At 41.2% G+C, this 11,953-nt stretch overlaps 1 protein-coding gene across 7 annotated transcripts in view; it reads right to left on the minus strand.

Moving 5' to 3' along the window:
• TMEM178B (transmembrane protein 178B) overlaps positions 1 to 11,953 on the minus strand; it is a 272,394-nt gene that overhangs the window by 242,091 nt on the left and 18,350 nt on the right. The gene's annotated exons all lie outside the window — the stretch shown is intronic.

Raw genomic sequence — 11,953 nt, forward strand, 5'->3', positions numbered from 1 at the left:
CTTCAGTCATATCTGCCTTTCTCCTGGTCGTGGCTACACCACTCTCTGTCTGTGCTTTGTGATAGGTGCACCTTAATGAAGCTTTTGTCCCTGTTGAGGTGTGTTCTGTGGTCACATCCCAGCTGCACGTTGGGTGAGATTCAGGTAAGCACCTTTCCCACCCTGAAAGGAAACCCGCCGCAGTACCTGGACAGGGAGGAAGCCATCTGAGACCCAGTCTCCACACACCCTGGATGTCTGGGGGACCAGCATTCCAGTGTTCAACAGAGGATATTTTCCCAACAACGTAAAAATGTCCTCCAGGATCAAAAGTTCACATTGAAAGAAATTTCGCATATTTCCTATCACCCAGTCATCAACATTACCAAGTTATTTGTATATACTATTCCAGACCTTCTTTCTCTTGGCAATGTCTCATTCTGGTGGCAGCAGCAAATGTCTCAAGTTCACTCCTTTGTGCCCAGCCCAACGAGAGCTATCACCTCCCTTACAGTCCCTGGTCCAACATCATTAATGACATTATCAAATATGATTGGTCTCCTATTGCAGGAACTCTGCTGTTGACCTTCATCCTCACTCTCTTAGCACTCGTTGCTTTCCTTTGGTCAGTTCCTTAAACACACTGTAAACTGTGTAGTAATTAACATTGTAACAAACCATTTCTTTAGGGACAGATTATAAAACCCTTTACCAAATTCCCAGTAGCTTAGGTCTAAGGTATTTCCTTGTCTCAAAACCCACTTATCTTCCTAGCAAAATATATCAGGGTAGTTTCGCACACTTCAAATAAAAAAACATACATTGCATGTTTATTTCATTTCCCCCTGTGCATTTAATTAATCTTTCCTTTAGAACTTACTTTAAACTCTGCTTGGTATTATTATGATCAAACTAAAAGGTCCACTGTGGCCCAGACAACTTTTTCTCCTTTCTTTAAATATAGATTTGCTACTTTTCATTCTAATGTACCATCCTAATTAGACAGATTTATTGAAAATCCTTTTTACTGGACTTGCAGTGTCACATACCACATCTTTCAGAAGTCTGAGATGGAAGTTATCCAACTTCCCAATTTGAGCCCATTAAGCTATTTGAGTTTTTTTCATTTCTCCTGTTCCCGTTAGCTGGCTCCTTTGTCTCTCTGATCAGTGTAACATCCCTCCCTCTCTTTAAGCATTACAGAATATCGTATGAACAAAACTGCGTAATCTTGAGGAGTAGTGAATAGAAAAGCGATGATGTTCAACACTGAACACCAGCTCATGCAGTTAGGGACTAACAATGAGAAATTTCTTTCCAATGTGAACTTTTGTCCTGCAGGATCTTTGCATTGTTGGGCAACTGTCCTCTGTGTAAAACAGGGATAATTCCACTCTTCAGAAGTCTTTTATGGTTAAAGATCAAGAAGTACAGTATTCAGATACTCTCTCAATGGGAACCACCTAAGTACCTATGACAAAGCAATGCAATTGGATTATCAGCCACCATAAATCAACAGACCCCTTCAAAGTCTGTCTAGTGACCTTACTTTACACATTTGACATCTGATTGAAAAATGGTTTTGTTTCTTTTGTTTGTTTGTTTCTGTTATAGTATTTATCTCATTAAATGCCCACTGGGCAGAAAGCAACAGTATCTACATTATAAAGGCTCTTTTGTATATTCAAAGGTATGTACTGATTAATGGAGACACAGAGGCAAGCATCATGCATTCATATTTAAGCAGAAAGATCTTTTTAAATAGCTTCTGTTACCCAGTAACATTAGCATAACTGTTTCATCCTATTAGGAAGTCTAGAAATACGTTTAGGAAGCTTTTTTTGAAATGTCTCCTGTTAAAACTTAAAATCAACAAAAGGTCTCAGAAATAAATAAGGGCTGCAACAGGAGATTCTCTGTGACTTTCACACAGTCTGTGGGATATCTTCATGGGACCTGCTTTGCCCTATACATGGGACATCTTGGAACCTCTATTCCTTTATGGTGTTTCAGCTTGCATGCTTATGGTAAGAAACAGGAGAATCACAGGGCACTTTTGAACAGGTAGGTCAGACACTTACACTAAGGTGGCACAGAGGGGAGAAGGCATTTCAGAGCCCAAGCGTGTTCCCTGTCATCTGACAAGAGATGCTGATTATCACCCAGCTCGGGACATAAAGTTTCCTTCTCAGCATTGAGTGCAGAGTCCCTCCTGGGACTACTGAGGTAGAGCTGCTGGAAAAAGCAGGTGGGGATACTGGGAAGATCCTCTCAGCTCTGCTTTAACGGGGTGTGAGTGCTAGTTTTCTGACTTCTCTGGCAACCCCAAAGCATGTTAGGCTACTTCAGCTTGTTCCAAGGCTACACCTTCACTGGAGTCAGAAAAAGAAGTGGGCACAGACAATAGCAGGCCACTCAGTAAGGAGAAATCTGACCATGAGCCCAGCAGAGGAGTACCTGGCATGGGCCAGGCTGCCACTTGGTCTAAGCAGTTACTTCTGACACAAGGCTCCCTGGCTGGCCTGACATTGATTTGACAGACTGCAGCACTTTAAGTGCAGAAGCACTGGGATGGTGTTACAACAGACTGAAAAGACCTTTTCCATAAAAGCCCTTCAGCCCTGTAAATACCTTTCTCCATTCCTCCACTTTGTGGAAAACATCCTGAATTTGTAGTTAATATTTGTTTATGTGCACTGCAGGTTCGATCTGAGACTGGAGCGTGGTTGTTCCAAGCATTAGCCAAACTTGCTGACTTCTGCTGTGGAGAACCACACTGACACCTCTGTAAGGTTATACAGGATGTATTCGCAGCATGAAGGCAGGACAAATTATAGAACAGAGTAAGTGGTAGTGACCTCTCTTCCACTTAAGCTTTATGTTTTAGTGTCTCCTCCATTCAGTCTACAACCCTGTTTGATCCTGTCAGTCACCAAACAGACAGGGCTTCATACTAGTGCTCTCCCGCCATCCTCCTGCTCCACTGCTTGGACCACCCCCTGGGCTCCTTCTGCAACAACGATCAGCCACCACCTTTCACACTAAGCTTGCTTGGCCTTTCTATCTTCTCAGATCAGTGGTGTTAAGGACTTCTTGCCTGCTTTCAAGTCTTTTATCACTCTTTTTATCATTTCTTTCCTTTCTCCACATACTGATGTTATCCACGCTGCACTCTTTCATTCATAGACCTTCTGTCCTGCCTTCCTTTATCTACTCCTGCCCTGCTATCCCAAATCTGAACTGACCCATACCAGCTGGTCTTTGCTATGCCTCACACAGCAGAGCATCTCTAATGGGAACCCTGCTGCCTGACTAACTTTCTCCACTATAAACCCATTGTTCCCCCAGTCAGTTCTGCTCATTTCCTAGACTTACTACTGTAGCTCAGCTCAGTTAAATCTCAGCCTTACAGTCATAGTCACCTCTTTGCCACATTTGGCTCATTCCTCAGACCTTCCTGCCTCCTCCAGCCCCCACTTCAGCTGTTACACAGGATTTCACCCAGTTCTTCCATGAGAAAAACAGCAAACTATGATCTTCCTATTCCAGTAGCTTTGCTTTCTGATTCCTCTTCCCCAGCTACAACTCCTTTCTCATTCTTCTCTCCCACAGATGAAAAACCTCCTATGCAGCTCTCTTACCTCATTTCTTTTATTTCCCACTGAGCCAGTCTTACCCTATCTCCTGGCTTTCCTTATGGCTTTCTCGTCCTCTTGTTCTCTCTTCTCCTTGACCTCTCATGTCCCTCTACCTCTTTACTCTCATAACACAAGTACCATTCAATCTCTTTCCTCTTAAAATATTCTCATCTTAAAACACATATTTTCCCCTCTAAATACTGTGTCTTTTTCTCTCCTCCCTTTTATCACCAACGTCTCTGAATACACCAGGTACGAACGCCACCTGGAGTCCGCCCTACCAGTTCAATGCAACTTTTTCTCCCTTGCAACTGCTGCTGCCAAAGTCTCTGGTTAACGTACTATGCAAATTTCAGCAAAGTCTAAATACTCTGTTCTCATTTGCTGCAGCATATCGGCTACCTTCAGTAGTCTCCTGTGCTGCTTTAATCTGAAATGGTGTCTTTCTTCAGCTACCATGACATTAATCACTTCTCTTGCAACTACCTCTGAATTTGCTCCCTTTGCATATCCTCCAAAAGACATTATTCTTCCCCCAGCTCTGCTAGAAGTTCATGGGGCTTTTCTCTTTCTGTATTTTACTCCTTGGTAATTTTTATCACAAACATAGATTCCACTACCATCTTCATGCAGAGGTTTTCACATTCATTCCTGTAACACAAATGTCTCCCTAGGTCCATACCCACAATCTCTCTAATACTCCCTCATAGACATACAGATATCAAACTAATCTTACCGTAGCTAAAACAGAGTTCCTACTGTTCTTCTCCATTCTTTACTATATGCTCTCTTCAGTTCCCCTCTTTATAATTGCAGCCAATACTGAGTTTCCTTGTTGTTCTGGTTAACAACTGCAGCAACATTCTTCATCTCATGTCTCTCACTACATCCATTGATCCAGAGGATGTCTAAGGTTTGCATATTCTTTTTCCATCCAGGCTCTCATTATCTCATGCCTTTATTACGACAATATTTCTTTTTCTGACCTTTACAAACGTGATCTTGCCCTCCGTGCATCCATTCAGGATGCTACTAGAAATATCATTTTCCCAACACATCACTCTGACCGCGTCATTTCTCTTGGCAGCTGTAGACTGCTGTCCCAATAGCTATCTCATTAGCGTAATCTACTTGTCTTCATTAAGGAAATGTCAGCTTCTTCCTACATTCAAGCAAAGAGGTCAAACCCCATCCACCTACTTACTAATTTCTCAAGCAGACATGACCCATGATTTTTCTGGTGCCATCCCTCAATATTTGGAAGACCATCTTGTAAATACTTGCATCTCTTCCTCCTCATGCTTCTTTACAACTCTTCTAGGAATCACACATTTTGTGGTGCTTACAGAAATGTGGTCAGCCTGCAGGTCTTTTAAAACTGCTACCGGTCATGCTGAACATAATTACCTTGTCGTCTCCTTGTACTCTCTCGTAAGGCTGCATTACTTGCCAATATTTAAAATGCAGCAACATGTCAAAAGGACAGAGACATTTTTCTGATCCATGATTTCTGATCCATGATTAAGGCTCATAAATCCTATGGTAGAACTCTAACTGGTATTAATAATAATGAACGAAATCCCTATTATACTGCTACTGAGCTGAGGTACGAGAGATTAAGTCACTTGCCTCAGGTCATGAAGAAAGACTATGGCAGAGCTTAGACAGAATTCTGACTTCGTAAGCCCTGCCCTAATGGCAGTACTACCTTTCTTCCATCTATTTTGGTAGTTATCTACAAAGGATTATGATTTCAGCAGGCTCAGCTGGGCAATTCTGAATATTTATTTGTGGAAGAATTAGGCTTTATGAGAAAGAAAATGGGGAAATTTCCATTTTATAGTCTGATTTCTCTCCTGCAGAAAAATATTCTGGTTTATATTCGTTTATTTTAAGTGGATTTTATTCTGAATGGTCTGTTAAGGGCACCTGGATTCTGGAATCCACATTCTTAATTTATTATTTCCTCAAAAACTAAGAAAGACCATCTCATTTCTTTCTCTTGCTCTTTAAAGAGGTGAATATGTACTCAAGGGCTCCAGCAACACCTTGTTAGCAATGAGCCATTAAGTAACTTGCATTATAAATGACTGTCATTATTTTTGCAGAACCTACAAAACATGAAGTCTTCTTCCTCATTTACTGGCTCTGCAAGAGTTAATGAACTAATTCCACTCTTGAAGTTATTCTGAGTGCACCAAAAGACATTTTCCAATTAGAAAAAGCAATATTAATATGGATTTTTATTGCTGAAGATGACAAAATAGTTCAGATCGTTTCACCTCTATTTAAGGAAAATAATCTCTCTTATTTTTAGAGTAAACAGAACACATCTGCACTCCTATTAAACCTTTCCTCCACACCTTTTAGAAAGTTTTTAAGCAATAGGCAGAAAGGATAAAAACACTGAGATTTCTCAAAAGGATTTGGATGCTCAATTAGATGAACAGGAATTAAGCATGCAGTCCTGCAGGCAGCTCTGCAAATATCAGTTCCTCTTGAGAAGGGCACGATCCTGTCAATTTTACTCAGACAAAATTTCCATTTGTCTTCACTGGCAATTTTGCTTGAAAGCCAACAGCTTGATTGAAATTTGCCCTTTAAAACAGCATGATTAAAAACAGTTGCAGCTCTGTTAAATCACATATATGTTCTTAGTATTTTTAGCAAATATGTATTGTCAAACTAATTATCTTAGATGTGTCAGAGGAATGTGTCAGGTTCTCATTACTTGTGGTAAAGGTACCTTTTAATGAATTGCTATTTAAGTTTGATGCAATTAAAATATTAAAATTGCTCATTTAAGAAACAATGGGCCAAATCCTCCTGGAACTCACATGCATGAAACACCAGTGATTTCATCCATTAAATGATTTTAGAAAATCTCTGAACAAGAGGATATCTTTGCTGTATCTTAGAAATGTGCAGCTGCTTGACTTCCAATCTGCATCGACAGACTAATTACAGCATCGAAAATGGTGAGGGCTAAATACCTGGGCAGCCCAAGATTCAACTCAAAGGCTGTCTACTGCTTAAATTTCACTGGCTCCCTCCAGCAGAACTCTGCTGTGACAGAAGGGAGCACAGACCTTGTGGTGGCCTTTCTATCCAGGGACAATTTTATCCTCAAAGGAAACACTAAAGGCCTGAATTTGCTGCATCACCATATTCAATAAAACATTTAATATTGACTTTGCTAGGATCAGAATCAAGACTTCAATAAAGTCTCTTTTATAGTGAGTCCATTTGGAAAATGGTTGGGATTTCAAGCACATGTTTTAAACAAAGTATTTGGATTCTTTAATGTATGAAGGTTACATGAAAAGATGGCTGTCCTAACTGACCTGGCAAAACCATTGCATTTTAAAAGTCAAATCTACAACACTGCAAAGTATTGCAAGCAGTTTTATAAAAATACATCTTTTTACTCCTAGAGATAGCTGCAAGTAGACTCTCTTCAGGCTTTTCCAATTGTGTATAAATAATCCCTAGCGATGGCCAGAGTAGTCCTGTTAAGCCTTCTTCCTCAGTTGTGCCATACATCTGACAAATCAAAACAGAGAATTATCTCATCCCAGAAGTCTTGCATATTATTTGGGGTGCAGGTAGACTGCACAGGAATTACTTGCTTTTTTTTTTTTTCCCCAGTGGTGGCATGGGCTAAGTATACTCACAATAAAATGTTTCAAAAATAGGATTTACTACGATGTCCTCGGATCTCAGGGAAAGAAGGAAGGTGAAAGAGGGATTGAAATAATAAGGTCATTGTAAATATTTTTTTTTTAATAAAATTGGATTCCAATGGCAGGCAGCAGAGCCGCATCCAGACAGGTTTAATTGGCAGTCTTCCAAAAGTGAGATGAAAGGTCCTCTGAGTAGTAATTGTATAAATGGAACAGACTCTGGTTACTGTGCAACTTCTTCATCTACTTTATTGTACCTTTTAAATTAAATTATGTAATTACTTTTTTTTTGTTTCGTGTTTTCCTCTTGACTAGTGCAGGAAAGCATCTGAGCAACATTCCTGCAGGATGCAAACAAGACTCTGGCTTTCAAGTTTTGTTTCTGGGTCACTACAAGTCATATACAAGGAGTTATGAGCTGCTGGTTGCCAAAGCAGGACACAAGCTGCCTTCTCCCAGCCACAAATGGGCACCTGCCTGCATTTCAAATCTCTTCTAGCTTTGTGGTGGAGGTGGTTGGTTCACTGGGATTTTTGGTGGGATGCAGGAATGCTGCTTTTGCTAGAAACTCAGTAGTAAGCAGGCATCTCATAGGATAAGGGAACACTATATTCAAAGGTGTATTAAGCTTCAGTGTTATTTAATTCATGGAGAATAGACAGACACCTGAGAATCGGAAGAAGCTTAGAGTATAGTGCTGAACAAACCCAGAGCCAGCATCTCCTGATTCTGCAAGGCTTTAGGGATCAGGAGGCAAACTCTGGTCCCAAGGTGCTAAAAGACTTGATCAGATGCAAAAAAAAGAATCAGAGGACCAGCTTTGCAAGCTATTTCTTTTTTACCGGTACTTCTGTACAAGAGTGCCTTCCCTCAGTTGAAGCAGCCCATTTACAGGAATAAAGATTATTCAGGTGAGTAAAAGTTAGCAAGACTGAGCCCTGGATTTGCATGTTCAACTCCTATAATTTATGCATTGACTGTAATTTCTGTTGTTTCTGATTTTATTGGTTTGTGAGGTTTTTTTCATTCATAACAAAGAGAACAGATTAACTGCCTAATTTTGATGTAGCTTTAGAATATTCTTCAGGCCTTTGGTCTCACGCCTGCCTGCCTCTCCCCGAGTACACTTACTTGTGACAATCTGTTTCAGTTCATTGCCTATTTATCTAATTGTCTTGTTTGAAATATGCACCTGGGTTCTATGGAAATATTAAAAAAGGGATAGAAGAAATATAAATAGGACCCAGTATTTTGTATATGCATTAGTGTCTATTGCAGGGGTCCTCAAACTTTTTAACCAGGAGGCCGGCGCGCGGATGCAGTGGCAGGCAGTCATCTGCGGCTGCTTGGTTCCCCCCCGACCCCCGGCAGGGAGGGGGGCAGGGGGGTTCTGTAAATACCGGGGGCTGGATTGAGGACCATGGGGGGCCGTATCTGGCCCAGGGGCCGTAGTTTGAGGACCCCTGGTCTATTGTATCTATCCATAAGAAATCTGAAGTAACAGACCTCCAGTTTTTTCAGGAAAATCCAACATGAAGTTTTGTTTTTATTTGCCTGAAAGTAAAAACTAATAAATACTGAATAGAATTACAGAAGTGACCCAGCCTATTCAGAAACAGAACTGGTTTTTAAAACCACTGGCATCAGAATACTGCCAAGTACCACAGGGCCTGATCCTGCCACAAGCGATTGCCTGCAGCTTATATTAATTTCAGCAGAGTTCATAAGCAGAATAACTGCAGGGTATTTGCAAAGCTAGTAAGGCTCTTAATGACCATTTTTCATTATCCTTTGATAGACAAACCTACCATTCTCAAAACTGGAAGTTTTGCCTAGGGAAAAATGTAGGATCTGTCTCAAAACAATTGGATCGCTTAGATCCTGTCCAGCTTGGAAAAAAAAAATACACCAGTCCTTAATAGCATTTACATTCAATTATGTATAGCATTACACACAATATTTGGGGCCAGAACCTGCATTACTTTATCCAGTTCCAGAAGAGGTGCGCTAGATTAAATTAACAGCTGGCAGAGGAGGGAGAATAAAAAGCCTATGTACATCCCTTTTATATGGTATTTGCCCTGGAGCTTATACAGAGAGAGATTTAATCTATACAGAAATATGTACCCCAGTCAGAGTATTTGATTACTACAGGGAGAGAACATGTGTAGCTCTTCATACCTGCACAGGGCATGTTCTGCCTAGGCACCCACCCCTGCAACCCCTAACTCCAGATGAGCGTCTGCCATGGAAGAAAAACTAGAAAAACAAGGTGGTGCTGCCCGGATGAACCTGGAATACCTGCCTCGTGGTGAACTCATGGATGTTCTCAACATTGGACAGCGACGGCAGATGTGTTTATTCCACTTCCATCATACAGCTGAGGATTGTAAAGAAACAGTCTGGTAGCTGGCCTTAGGTAGGAACAGGGACACTAGCTGACTACCCATGTAAAGCTGGCTCCTTCTAATTCAGTGACTCCAGCATGCAAGGATTTTTAACAGATGAGTGTTTTACATTTGGTAAAGGAAGAGTAAAATCCATCAGTTCTTTTTAATTAACAAATCATAAAGTGGACAAGCAATCCTATAATATCTCCAGTTTTCTGAGCAAGTCAGTTTATTTTATCGAATTGTCATTATACTTGCTTTTCTATGTTTTAATCTGGAGGTGCAATAGGAACACACCACTACAGTGTTAGCACTAACATGTGTGACTCCTCATCATGGCTGAGGGTTATAGCATAGGTAGATCCTCACTCCAGAAATACCATCAAACAAACTATAATGTTGGTATTCAGTGTTACAACCCTCCCTCCTTTAATATATTTCTCTCAGTGTACAATGAAGTTTGTTAAATGGGTGCCAGAAAACCTTTAAAGAAGGCAAGGAGTGACACACACTGATATGTGCACATACCTCCCTTATGTGTACAATTTGCAGTTCTGACCTTGGGGCAGCGACTCTGCGAAGTGGCTATCTGGCCATCTGCAGACACATATGTCCAGGAATATGTGCGCAGGAATGCACACTGTACCTCAGCCCAGGAATCCCTTGCTACCAGCTGAATGTTGTATATTTAGAATTAGTTCACTACACACAAAAACACATGCATGCACACACTCATATGCACACACTCACACACACACACGAACACAAATTACAGCAGAACCTTTCAAAGACTATTTTCTCCTGCATTTAACCACCTCAGCTTGAGTTGCCACATTTTCTCTATGGTTAACACTCAGCAGAGCTGCCATTACACATAACCCAGTGCCAGGCGATTTCAGCAGTTTCTGGCAGGAGAACGGACATTCCTGAACCCAGGACAAGGCAGGCGGTGAAAGAGGAACAAGTCTCACTTATTCCAAAATGAAAAACCTCCCTAATAACTGAAACTCTATTTGCCAAAGGTGAGCTCCGGTGACACGTTCGCCTGCTGTCAAGGTTGAATTTCTTTGTTTATGCCCCGAGCACACGTGGCAGAGCGATCCAGCTCTCCGCGGCCAGCACAGCACGTCTGTGCTCTCACCTAGACAGAGGAATCCCTCCCTCTGAAACTAGCAGTAGGGTGCCGGGGTGCTGAGAAGCTTTGGACATGTTCACTTGTCCATTACAAATGGGACTGAAGCCATCAGTTCGTTTCATAGGCAACTAGCATTTCATAGCAACTAGGCATTAAGGGTCACTAGCAGCACAGGCAGGATCCCAGCCAGCCGTCTAGGTTTCCTGGTACACCACCTGTTTGCACTGTTTCAGTGTAAGTCTATACCATGCTACCCACCTCGACTGCTCACTTTTAAAACATATGGAACAAAATGTATACATTGGCAAACACATGTGAGAGTATATCCCTCATGAATAATTAGCTTTGAGCAATAATTCCCCTTGCTATGTCTGAAGAGGGAATTAATGCAGGCTATCAAGGGAGTTTGGGACAGAGAACACACTTAGAAAACAAGTATTTTTAAAGATTGCACGGTGCAAGAAGCAATGGTTTCACTGCAATGGACATAAACCACTGGGAAATCATGTGAATGCAACAGAGGAACCATGGGAGGGAAACGTTATTTTGTTGTATAGAGTAATCATGCTGTGGTAGCAAAGATGCTGTCATCCTTTACTGAAACCCTCGTCATCCTGCAAAAACATCCTGTAGACAAGATGTTTAGGCTGGGGTTTACGCCCATCTCCCCTTCCTATACTTCACATCAAAGAAATATTTGAGGCAAACTGACCATCACCTTGAACTGGTACCTTGGGGAAAAAAAGAGGAAGGACCAAAAGACAAGAAAAAACATTGCACAAAAATGCTACAGGCAAGCAGATGCATCTCCACCCCAAGAGAACACGATTCCTTTCTAACACTCCTAATAAATTCATACAATATTTTGTAGACATTGAAAATATTCCAAAACATAGCTCAGTGTAAACAGCAGGCTGGGTTTCCTCCTGCTCTTTAGCTTTTCTCTTTGTTTACTCTCCATTTGAGGACAGAAAAAGCCTACATGTGAGCACTGCAAATGGTGTATTTGGGGGCATTCGGTAAGGGAAGGATGAAATACAGACATATGTAGCCTCCAATAAAATAATATGTACTCTGCCTGAGTCACCGGGGTCAAACAATTTTTTTTTTAAATCCAGTGTCTGCTTT

The sequence above is a fragment of the Falco punctatus genome, assembly GCF_963210335.1.
Source record: "Falco punctatus genome assembly, chromosome: 6".
In the NCBI taxonomy this organism is placed as follows: Eukaryota; Metazoa; Chordata; class Aves; order Falconiformes; family Falconidae; genus Falco; species Falco punctatus.